Raw genomic sequence first — 13,448 nt, forward strand, 5'->3', positions numbered from 1 at the left:
GAGCGGTGATGGCACTGCCAGAGGAGAATTGGGCCAACCTGGAACAAATTGTGGCACGTCTTTAGAACCTGTTCAGAGAAAATGTGACAGTCCCAGAGTTGAGGTGGAGATTCTTTGTCTGGAGGCAGGAGAAGGATGAGAGCCTCATTCACTTTATGGTACCACCATAGAATCTCTGGAAATGCCTGGAGAAGAGGGATATGGATGGTTGTGCTGATAATACTGCCTCAGATCATCTAATGAGGGACCAGTTTGTGGTGGGAGTGACAAATATCCCAGTTAGGAGGGCCCTACAGGAGGGAATTAGAATGCAACCCGCAATCTATTTTCATGATACAGTGGTGGATGCGGCTGTGTGGGACCAGGAAGATGCAGAGGCAACTGTGGCAGTGACAAAAAGGTGACACTTGCAAGAGGAGGCCCTGGCTCCTTCACCCCTATCAGCCCCACATACAGCATTGAGAGAACCTGCCTTAGACATGGCCTCCCTGAAACAAGAAATATCCTCAATCAAACAGGATTCAACCCCTCCCACTAAGGGTGGGACCGAAGAGAGGGACATAAGTGTTGGTGATGCAGCCGCTATGGACACATAGCTAAGAACTGTAGCTGGGCTGAATGCAAAAGCACACCCAGGGTGCTGTTAAACTAGTGGCTTCTGGGATAGAGGGATGACCCCACGAGACAGTCTGCACAAGGTTCCATTAAACTGGTCTGTGGTCGCACCCAGTCCAGTGGTGACGGCCCTAGTTAATGGACTAGAGGTGCCATGCCTGATTGACACCGGTTCTGAGGTCACTGTCATAAAATATGACTTCTGAGCCAAGCTGTTCTGAACATGAGACCAATTAGACCCCATCTTGGCTATCCCTCAAGGCAGCCAACAACTTGCCTATCATAGTAGAAAACTCCACCTAGGTGAAGATCCAGAGCGTTGACCAGGTGGTGGATCAAGTATGGGTGGTGGTGACTTGTGGATTAGTAGGTGCAGCAGTGCCTATTGCCCTGGGCATGAACATCCTGAAGGATTTTGACCTAATCCGCTTACTGGCTAAATAGGAGCATTCTGATCGGCATGCGCAGGGCTGTGGTCTGCAAGCTGTATGGCTCAATGTGGCTCAATGTGATACGGGCCTATGAGGTGCAACAAAGAGCAGCAAGGAAACAGCCCATACAAAGGAGGGTTGTCCGAACACCTCCTAAGTAAAAGTTGCTCCTGGCACCCCTCCTGGAGGTAGTCTGGTCTCTTCCCATCAGGGCTCACAGGAAGCTTCAAGGGGTCATCGTAATGGTGAAACACTGCAAAGACTCAGTGGTGCCCGGGGAATGGAGGGTCACTTGCACTCTGTGCAAGGTCCACAAAAGGAAGGTCCTAGTGCAACTCATCAACCTAGGATGACCTGAATCACACTCCCCAACCGTGCCACCCTAGCAGACCTGTACGTAGTATCTCGGTGGCTCAGCCAGGGGTAGAAGTGATATGTGCCGCAGTCAGCTATGGCTTTGATGGATGAGTTTCAATACCAACTATTGCTAGAACAGCTGGACATTCCCTTCTGGGACTACCCTCTGCCACAACAACAGCTGATTCATCAACTTCTGGAAAAGCACCTAATGGTCTTTATGTACTCTAAAGCCCCATGCACACTATCAGATTTTCTGCTGATTTTTTCCTTTAGATTTAGCAAAACCATATAATATGAGGTCAAACCTTAGGAGTTTCAGTTTGTATGCAATCAGGCAGGACCTTGCACTACATCGTTTTGGTAAATCTGAAGACGAAAATAAGCAGAAAATCTGATAGTGTGTATGGGCCTTTAGTCTTCCAGGCTGGTAGCAGAGGCCATTGACCATCTAATCTATACAGGGAACACTCCACCATAATCCTTCAGTGGCCATCGGTTCCTTCATACACCTAGATGTAGATTTTTCAAGCAGACACATTCAGCTATTGTGAGGTCCACTGCTCCTTCAACACTGCAAATTTGCTAGGTCATTTCATACTCTAGGGACGCCATTAGGTCCCAGTGCGCATAACTCTGCCACCTGCCCCCCCCCCAGAGTCTGGTCTCTAGAGATTTTTCCTCATCCTGCTACAACTTTTCTGCTTCCATCTGTTTATCTGCTCATGCTTGTCCAATCATGGTGGCCATTTTACATCACTCTTTTTGTGCTGTGCTTTTTTTTTAACGTGCTGACCGATGTTGAGTTATGGGTTCAAAGGCATTATTGTACCTACATTGATTGCAAAAAGGACTATCCCTAAGTAAGGAACCACATTACTTTGAAACACGTTGGACAAGAGAAGCCCATAGCAAAAGACAGGTGGCTGCTGGACCCTCTCCTGTGCAGCCTGATAAGTCCAGTACTAACCCACTTTCTTCTTTGCAGGCGGTGTTGGGTAGTCTATTGGGCATGGGGGTACAGGAGGTCTGGGAGTATCCCCCCCCCATGGTATTGTCACCTTCACCGACTATTGATGGGTTTGTGCACGTTAGTGCAACAGTTTGATGTAAGTGATGTTTCTTCTTCCCCAGTCTCTGGGTGGGTTCCTGACCAGGTGGGGGTGGGGGCCTTATCCACGCCGGTTCCGGGTTCAGTAGCGGATGTTACATGGTACGGCAGGGGGGGCAGGGTAGGGGGCTCAGGAGGGGGGTCCAGCCTCTGGCAAGGATGATACACCAAGGAGTCGAGTAAGGTTACAGACACCGTTCGCTTGGCTGATGCAGCCTAGTGTGAGGTATATGTATGTTTTGAGGGTCCTTTGGGGGCGCATCTCAAAGCGGAGGTGTGGGAAAAAATATGGAGAAGTGAGTATGTGGAAATGTTTTCCTTGTTGCTGCTGGAGAAGTTCAAATTGGACCGGGTGAAACTGGACAAGTCGAAAAAGGAGGAGGGAGAAAAGCATCATTATCGCCTTATTCCTCGTTCCTTTGTTAACTGGCTACAGGCGTTCGCTATTCTAGTGAGCGTGTTTGGTGAAAAACAGCCCGAGAGTTGCTCGGCGCTCTTTGTTACCTGGATGCCATTGGGGAGACTCAGAGGGTGTACGGGGGTCAGGCGTGGCTCTGGTATGATGAGCAATTTCGCCGAAAAGACGTCCGCCCCTCCCTGCGCTGGGGCCACAAGGACACCAGCTTATGGATGAAGCTTATGTCTTCAGGCCTCTACATCGTTTTTCCCAGCAGGGCCGGAGGTTTGGATGCCCCGAGTGGCCCCAAAAGAAAAGTGGTGTGTTGGTGGTACAATGAAGGGCTGTGCAGGTTTGGAAACAGTTGCCTTTTAAAACATGAGTGCTCTGGCTGAGGGGGCAGCCACTGTTTTAAACAGGGAAAAAGCCATTCCGGAGACACTTCGGGAAAAAGGGACGACTTCGGTGAGGGTGGAAAGGATGCTTCCTTTTCTAAATAGATTTTCCAAAAACAGAGTTGTGTCCTTCTCTCAAATGACTTGTGTATTTCCATCTGCCTCTACCCAGATTTTATAGAACTTTTTATACATAGAATATACACCATTTATATCCATAAATAGATTTTACTGCACTCAATCTGAATTTGTCATGTGAAGCTTACTTGTGCATTTCCTTGTTCTGTGCTTGGCCTATTTGGCAAAAGTAAAACAATATATTAGAGGTGATCAACTTTGGAGTTGCTACAACAAATGATCAGAGACTGCGGACACACTACAACAAATGATCAGAGACTGCAGACATACTACAACAAATGATCGGAGACTGCGGACATATGACAACAAATGATCAGAGACTGCAGACATACTACAACAAATGATCGGAGACTGAGGACATACTACAACAAATGATCAGAGACTGCAGACATACTACAACAAATGATCAGAGACTGCGGACACACTACAACAAATGATCAGAGACTGCAGACACACTGCAACAAATGATCGGAGACTGCAGACATACTACAACAAATGATCAGAGACTGCAGACACACTACAACAAATGATCGGAGACTGCGGACATACTACAACAAATGATCGGAGACTGCAGACATACAACAACAAATGATCAGAGACTGCGGACATACTACATCAAATGATCAGAGACTGCAGACATATTACAACAAATGATCAGAGACTGCAGACACACTACAACAAATGATCAGAGACTGCAGACATACTACAACACATGATCAGAGACTGCAGACACACTACAACAAACGATCAGAGACTGCAGACACACTACAACAAATGATCAGAGACTGCAGACACACTACAACAAATGATCAGAGACTGCGGACACACTACAACAAATGTTCAGAGACTGCAGACACACTACAACAAATGATCAGAGACTGCAGACACACTACAACAAATGATCAGAGACTGCAAACATACTACAACAAATGATCATAGACTGCAGACACACTACAGCAAATGATCAGAGACTGCAGACACACTGCAACAAATGATTAGAGACTGCGGACATAATACAGCAAATGATCAGAGACTGCAGACACACTACAGCAAATGATCAGAGACTGCGTATACAGTACAGAGTTAGCTGGAGACTGGAGATGTTACATGAAACTGCTATAGGTCACTGACATTACAAATCAGTACTTCCACTAATAACTTTCCAGATCTGACAGCTGCACAGGATCTACCAAAGATCCTGAGGTTGGACCCCGGGGTTCTATGGAGAATAATCTGTGTGTTTAATAATGAAGGTGATATATCAGAGAATAATATTTTCAATGTTTTCTATGATAAGAATCTCTTGAAGATGTTCCATATTCCTCCTCAGACATCATTACATCTCCTACACATAAAGCACATTATGAAGATGATATAAATTGTGTTTTGTGTCCCTGTAAGGACCTCCGTTATAACAAACTGATAACAAATGATAAAACATCAATCAGTAAAACATTCATAAATCATTCTGTATGTCAGATCTCAGCTGTCTATAGAATGTCATCATTAATGATACAAGTGGAATATTGTTTGTCTCACCATTCATCCTGGGAATACGATGATCTGTGTTATAACACTGAATGTGTCATTCTCCGTGTTCTATGGACCTCCATGCTCCGGCAGAGGTCTCTCTTAGGGTTCCGTCTTATGGATTCTTCTCGGGCCCTTTTATATGTTTGTGATCAGCTAGTTTGATGATTTATCCCTGTGGGGTTCATTTCCCAAAGCAGATCATTAGATCTTTCCTTTTTTTTTTTTTTTTTTTTGATGTTGCAAATAACAATGACTGTTGATATATCGAAATAAACAATTGATTAAATCAGACTTGGTGATATCTGTACAAACCTCCGGTAGTATCCTACAATTCCTAAAAAGGCTCTAACTTGTTTTTTTGGCATTAGCTGAAGTTAACTTGTAATTGATTCAATCTTGTCCATGCAATACATACCCCCCCCCACCACCGCCACCGCCACCACTACCAACATCATCACCACCCTCCTCCTATGGTGTAGTTCAGGCTACTTGCAGGTCTATCAAACTTGGCTATTAACCTGAATTTATACATGGAATATAGAACTGCCTGGACCTTCTGTAGGTGGGAATCCTTGTCAGCACTAAAAATGCCAATACTCGTGATATGTCAAAGCATATGCTTTGTGGGGCTTAGAAATGGGGTCCACAAGTTTTTTGGAATGAGGCCAGGGCCCAACATACGCCAAGAGATAGGACCACAAATCAGCCTATCTGGTCTCACAAAAGCCTTCTTTTCTTTTGCCCCGGCTTTTAAGGAACCTGCTGATACCCTTTAGAGAGATTGAGGGTGATGATGTACCTGGCAGGATCCAAGCTTTCTATAAATGAATCCCTCTGGGGTATGTGATAAGCATCATATTTGGATATTTCATTTAGTTTCCTTAAAGTGATTGTAAAGGCAGAAGGTTTTTTTTTATTCTATGCATTAAGATAAAAAGCCTTCTGTGTGCAGAAGCCCCCCTCAGCCCCCCTAATACTTACCTGAGCCCCATCTAGATCCAACAATGTTGTAGGATTGTCTTGGCTGCCCGGGACTCTCCACTCCTCATTGGCTGAGACATCAGCATGGCGCCATTGACTCCCGCTGCTGTCAATCAAAGTCAGTCAGCCAATGAGCAGAGATAGGGCAGGGCCGCGACTTCGTATCTAATTGCCGTGGGGGCACTCAACAAGAGGGTGGGGCCAGGAGCACTGAAGAGGGACCCAAGAAGAGGAGGTAAGCATAGACATGTTTAAAAAAAAAACTACAATCCCTTTAAGTCATTGCAGAACCTTAGATGTAAACAGAAAATCGAATGAGAAACCACTGAGTGGCAACGTGGATGCTTGTATGGACAAACAATAAGAAAGTGCCACGTCCTAATAATACTTAATTTATGTATATCCAGAGTTTCTAGGACCACGGTCCATGGACTTTATGGGCACCACAACACAAACCTTTTATAAAAATACAAAATATTTATTAATGCACCATTAAAAACTTGCGTAGCACCCTGAAGTTTAGACAGATTTAGGCAAATTTACTTGCCAGTAGGGATGAGCCGAACACCCCCCGGTTCGGTTCGCACCAGAACCTGCTAACGGACCGAAAATTCGCACGAACGTTAGAACCCCATTGACGTCTATGGGACTCGAATGTTCGAAATCAAAAGTGCTCATTTTAAAGGCTAATTTGCATGGTATTGTCTTAAAAAGGATTTGGGGACCCGGGTCCTACCCCAGGGGACATGTATCAATGCAAAAAAAACTTTTAAAAACGGCCGTTTTTTCGGGAGCAGTGATTTTAATGATGGTTAAAGTAAAAAAAAAAAGTGAAATATTCCTTTAAATATCGTACATGAGGGGTGTCTATAGTATGCCTGTAAAGTGACGCGTGTTTCCCGTGTTTAGAACAGTCCCTGCACCAAATGTCATTTTTAAAGGAAAAAATCTCATTTAAAACTGCTTGAGGGTTTAATGTAATGTCAGGTCCTGGCAATATGAATGAAAATCAGTGAGACAAACAGAATGGGCACCCCCCAGTCCATTACCAGGCCCTTTGGGTCTTGTATGGATATTAAGGGGAACCCCGCACCCAAATTAAAATAAGGAAAGATGTGGGGCCACCAGGCCCTATATTCTCTGAACAGCAGTATACAGGCGGTGCAAACAAGACAGGGACTGTAGGTTTGTTGTTAAGTAGAATCTGTTTGTAATTTTGAACATTTTTAACGTGTTTAGCTCCAGCCAAAAAACCTTTTTTAAGCTTTTTGGAAAACATAGGGAAGGGTTATCACCCCTGTGACATTTGTTTTGCTGTCTGTCCTCATCTTCAGAAGATTTCACTTCACTTTTTGTCCCAATGACAAATGTTTTTTGAAAATTTGGGGTTTTTTGTGGAACAAGGATTGGAAAGCATCAGTGGAAAGGAGAAATGTTTTTCCCATATTAAAGGGGTTGTAAAGGTATACATTTTTTCACCTTAATGCATTCTATGCATTAAGGTGAAAAAACTTTTGAAAATACCGCCGCCCCCAGCCCCCCGTTTTACTTACCTGACACCTCGAAACTCGGCCGCTCGCTCCCGACCTCCATTCAGCCGATCAGCCTGGTCGCTGATTGGCTATAGTGGATGGATTGAAAGCAGCGCAGCCATTGGCTCGTGCTGCTGTCAATCACAGCCAATGATGCGGCGCGCCGGGGGCAGGGCCGAGTGATACAGCTAGCGGCTATAACCGCCGGCTGTATCACGGGAGCGCACCCGCAATAACTAACCACCATGCGAGAGAGCTCGCATTAAGGTGGTTAGTTATTGCGGGGAGGAGCTGAGACAGCCGCCGAGGGACCCCAGGTTCGGGGCCACTCTGTGCAGAAGGGGCTGCACAGTGAAGGTAAGTATAACATGTTTGTTATTTAAAAAAAAATTACCTTTACAACCCCTTTAACTCTTACAGGAGAGAATTTCCCTTCCTAGGGGTAGATTTAATCTCACTTCCTGTTTTCTCCTTCCATTTGCAAGTAGGAGTCATTTGTAAGTTAGATGTTTGAAAGTAGGGGCCTGCCCTATATACTCAGCAGAAATTTGGGCCTTAGGTGTTGTTGTGGCCACAACACTGTAAGCCCTCACAGGGCCCTGCTGTGAAATATTAGATCAAGAATTGTAATTACATGCCCCTGTTGAACAGGGGCAGAAAAACTGGGCCTTTGGTGGTGGTGGTGGTGGTGCTGGTGCCACAACACTGTAAGTCCTCAATCGCTCTTGGTGGGTGCAGAAATGGGCCCTGCTGTGAAATATTAGATCAAGAATTGTAATTACATGCCCCTGTTGAACAAGGGCAGAAAAATTGGGCCTTTGGTGGTGGTGGTGGTGCTGGTGCCACAACACTGTAAGTCCTCACTCGCTCTTGGTGGGTGCAGAAATGGGCCCTGCTGTGAAATATTAGATCAAGAATTGTAATTACATGCTCCTGTTGAACAGGGGCAGAAAAATTGGGCCTTTGGTGGTGGTGGTATTGGTGCTGGTGCCACAACACTGTAAGTCCTCACTCGCTCTTGGTGGGTGCAGAAATGGGCCCTGCTGTGAAATATTAGATCAAGAATTGTAATTACATGCCCCTGTTGAACAGGGGCTGAAAAATTAGGCCTTAGGCACTGGTGCTGGTGCCACAACACTGCAACCCCTCACAGACACTCTAGTTGGAACGCAGGAACGAGCCCTGCTGCAAAGTATTGCATCAAAAATTGTAATTACACGCCCCTGTTAAACAAGGGCTGAAAAATTGGGCCTTAGGCACTGGTGCTGGTGCCACAACACTGCAACCCCTCACAGACACTCTAGTTGGAACGCAGGAACGAGCCCTGCTGCAAAGTATTGCATAAAAAATTGTAATTACACGCCCCTGTTAAACAGGAGCAGAAAAATTGGGCCTTAGGCACTGGTGCTGATGCCACAACACTGCAACCCCTCAAAGACACTCTAGTTGGAACGCAGGAACGAGCCCTGCTGCAAAGTATTGCATCAAAAATTGTAATTACACGCCCCTGTTAAACAAGGGCTGAAAAATTGGGCCTTAGGCACTGGTGCTGGTGCCACAACACTGCAACCCCTCACAGACACTCTAGTTGGAACGCAGGAACGAGCCCTGCTGCAAAGTATTGCATAAAAAATTGTAATTACACGCCCCTGTTAAACAGGAGCAGAAAAATTGGGCCTTAGGCACTGGTGCTGATGCCACAACACTGCAACCCCTCAAAGACACTCTAGTTGGAACGCAGGAACGAGCCCTGCTGTAAAGTATTGCATCAAAAATTGTAATTACACGCCCCTGTTAAACAGGGGCAGAAAAATTGGGCCTTAGGCACTGGTGCTGGTGCCACAACACTGCAACCCCTCACAGATACTCTAGTTGGAATGCTGAAATGAGCCCTGCTGCAAAGTATTGCATCAAAAATTGTAATTACACGCTCCTGTTAAACAGGGGCTGAAAAATTGTGCCTTAGGCACTGGTGGTGGCGCCCAGAACCAAAAATGTTCTTACAAGCTATCAGCGTGATCATTGAGGAGGAAGAGGATAATTACTCAGGGATAGTCACTCAGCATCAGCATAGGCAGTCTTTGAAGAGATCTGAGATTTCAAAAAAAATTATTCGGTTACATCAGCATCAGGTGCTTGGTAGCTGGTGGTGATCCAAGACTGATTCATTTTTATGAAGGTCAGTCGATCGACCGAGTCGGTGGACAGATGCACCCTGTGATCGGTTACCACGCCTCCAGCAGCACTGAATGTGCGTTCCGAAAGAACGCTGGATGCAGGACAGGCCAGTAGCTCAATTGCATACTGTGCAAGCTCTGGCCAGTGATCCATCCTCAAGACCCAGTAACCCAGAGGATTTTCGGTGGGAAAGGTGTCCAAGTCAGATCTTGCCCCTAGGTATTCCTGCACCATGTAAAACAGACGCTGGCGATGGTTGCTGGAATCGATCATACCTTGGGGCTGTGGACCAAAAAATTGTCTGAACGCATCGGTCAGACGGTTACCTTCTCCACTGCTCCTTCTTTGATTGACCGAAGCCTCAGCAACACGTTGTCCAGAAACAGGAATTTGTAACCTCCCAGTCTCTGGGAATGCATTGCACAGACCTTTCTGCAAGGCCTCCCGAAGATGTTTCATCCTCTGCTCCCTCTGCGATGGCAAGATAAGGTCCGCAACCTTACCCTTGTAACGTGGATCAAGGAGGGTTGCCAGCCAGTATTGGTCCTTCTCCTTGATACCACGAATACGAGGATCCTTACGCAGGCTTTGCAGGATCAGGGAGGCCATGCAGCGTAGGTTTGCTGAGGCATTCGGTCCGGAGTCCTCTGGGTCACTAAGGACGACATGGTCCGCAGCCACCTCCTCCCAGCCACGTACAAGTCCATGTGTTTCTTGGGACTGATCCCTTAAAGACTGCTGCTGATGCTGAGTGCCAGGCTCCACCTCCAAACTGACACAATCTTCCTCCTCCTCCTCCTCCTCCTCCTCTTCCTGTGTGATCGGCGGGCACGCAGGAACACTGTCTGGATAAAAGGGGCCTTGAGAGCTAAGGAAGTCCTCCTCTTCCTGCCTCTGTTCTGCTTCAAGTGCCCTGTCCATTATTCCACGCAGCGTGTGCTCCAACAGGTGGACAAGGGGGACAGTGTCACTGATGCATGCACTGTCACTGCTCACCATCCTCGTGGCCTCCTCAATTGGTGACAGGACAGTGCATGCATCCCTGATCATGGCCCACTGGTGTGGGGAAAAAAAAACAAGCTCCCCTGACCCTGTCCTGTGCCATAGTCGCACAGGTACTCATTGATGGCCCTCTGCTGCGTGTGCAGCCGCTGCAGCAAGGCCAACGTTGAGTTCCACCTGGTGGGCATGTCACAGATTAGGCGGTTCTTGGGCAGGTTAAACTCCTTTTGGAGGTCCGTCAGCCGAGCACTGGCATTATATGACCGGCGGAAATGCACACAGACTTTCCTGGCCTGCCTCAGGACATCCTGTAAGCCCGGGTACCTGCCCAAGAACCGCTGCACCACCAAGTTAAGGACGTGAGCCAAACAGGGCACATGGGTCATTTGTCCCTGTCGGAGGGCAAAGAGGAGGTTGGTGCCATTGTCGCAAACCACCATTTCTGCCTTAAGTTGGCGTGGCGTCAACCACCTCTGAACCTGCCCCTGCAAAGCTGACAGAACCTCTGCCCCAGTGTGGCTCCTGTCCCCCAAGCACACCAGCTCAAGCACCACATGGCATCTTTTGGCCTGCGTACTTGCGTAGCCCCTTGAATGGCTACGGAGCACCGCTGGTTCCGAGGATGAAGCACAGGAAGAGGCCATGGAGGAAGAAAAAGAGGGGGTGGAGGAGAGAGGTGTGTCACAATCATTAGCATTTTGGAGGCGTGGTGGCGGAACAACCTCCAACACTACTGCACCTTGTCCTGCATCCTTCCCAGCTGCCAGCAGAGTCACCCAATGCGCCGTGAAACTTAGGTAACGTCCCTGTCCATGCCTGCTGGACCATGAGTCAGCGGTAATATGCACCTTACCGCTGACCGCCCTGTCCAGCGAGGCATGGACATTGCCTTCCACATGCCGGTAGAGAGCCGGAATCACCTTCCGTGAGAAAAAGTGGCGTTTGGGTACCTGCCACTGAGGAACCGCACATTCCACAAACTCACGGAAGGGGGCAGAGTCTACCAACTGAAAAGGCAGCAGTTGAAGTGCTAGCAATTTTGCCAAGCTAGCATTCAACCGCAGGGCATGTGGATGGCTGGAAGCAAACTTCTTTCGGCGGTGCAGCAGCTGGGGCAGGGAAATTTGCCTGGTACAATCTGACGTCGGTGTACCAAAAGCAGATTACCCACAAGTACTTGGCTGTGACACACCTAATTCTACACCTTCATTCCTCTCAGTGCAGGTCTCAGAGAGTACTGAAGGTATAGTGGGGTTGGAAATCTCAGCTGATGAGGAGCAAGGAGAGGTCCTCTTTGTTCTTTGGTGTGGGTCTTTTAGATATGCTTGCCAACGAACTGTATGGCAGGTCAACATATGTCTGGTCAAGCATGTGGTACCCAAGTGGGAGATGTTTTGGCCACGCGAGATACGCTTGAGACATATGTTGCAAATAGCAGCGGTGCGATCTGATGCACTCGTCTCAAAAAAGGTCCACACCAAAGAACTTTTTGAATAACGCGCAGAGACTGCAGCGCCCTGCACATGTGGAGCTTTGGGGTGTGATGCAGTCAATGTGCTACCCTTAGGCTCGCCCCTGGAGGGCATCCTGCCTCGTTGGTGATGTGCCGTCTCCTCCTCCTCCTCCTCCTCTCTCCTATCAGGCACCCATGTTGAGTCAGTGACCTCATCATCCCCTCCCTCCTCATCACTGGAGCAAACCTGGCAGTATGCTGCAGCAGGGGGAGCATGACTGACAGATTGCTGTCCTTCTTGGGCACCCCTTCTGTCCGTGCTCATGTTACTGCCTTCATCGAGCTCAGTATCATCATCAGAGCCTTCCAAACGCTGGGCATCCTCCTGGAGCATGTACCCAACACTGTGGTCAAACAGTTCGAGGGACTCCTCACGAGGACATGGTGGGGCTAGGGAAGGAGTCACTGATGACATTGAGCCGAGGGAAGAGGCCGCTGCTTTGCCAGACAAAGTACCCTGGGCATGGGTGAGAGAGGATGAAGAGGATGAGGACGGCTTGGTCATCCACTCGACCAAGTCTTCTGCATGTTGTGGCTCAACACGGCCAGCTGCCGAAAAAAAGGCCAACCGTGTCCCACGGCCACGTGCTGATGAGGATGCACTGTCTCCATGACTAGCACTAGACACAGAGCCTGCTTGCCCTCTCTTATTGGCTTGTGACTGTCTGCCTCTCCTTCTTGGCCTTCCAGACATACTAATGGCCTGAAGCTGCACTAAGCTGGGATATATATATATATATATATATATATATATATATATATATATATATATATATACTGATATATATATACTGATACTGCAGCTAGCAAAATCAACTGCCTGCCTGTAGTATGAGAACACCACCAACCTTCTACAGGTAGCTTTAGCTGAACACTGTGAGGTGGACGCACCCCACTAACTTATAGGTTTAGCTGAACACTGTGAGCAGGACGCACCCCACTAACTTGTAGGTTTAGCTGAACACTTTGAGGTGGACGCACCACACTAACTTGTAGGTTTAGCTGAACACTGTGAGCAGGACGCACCCTACTAACTTGTAGGTTTAGCTAAACACTGTGAGCAGGACGCACCACACTAACTTGTAGGTTTAGCTGAACACTGTGAGCAGGACGCACTGCACTAACTGTAAATAATCTAGCTGCCTGACTGTGGTACTAATAGGATCAAAAGAACACCAGTAATTTTCTTCAGGTAGCTGTATATACTGTAACAAGACAAGCCTGCCTGTCAGTAAGAAGATAACAAGAACGGATCTAGCTGAACA

This window comes from Aquarana catesbeiana, linkage group LG01 (genome assembly GCF_042186555.1).
Source record: "Aquarana catesbeiana isolate 2022-GZ linkage group LG01, ASM4218655v1, whole genome shotgun sequence".
Classification (NCBI taxonomy): Eukaryota; Metazoa; Chordata; class Amphibia; order Anura; family Ranidae; genus Aquarana; species Aquarana catesbeiana.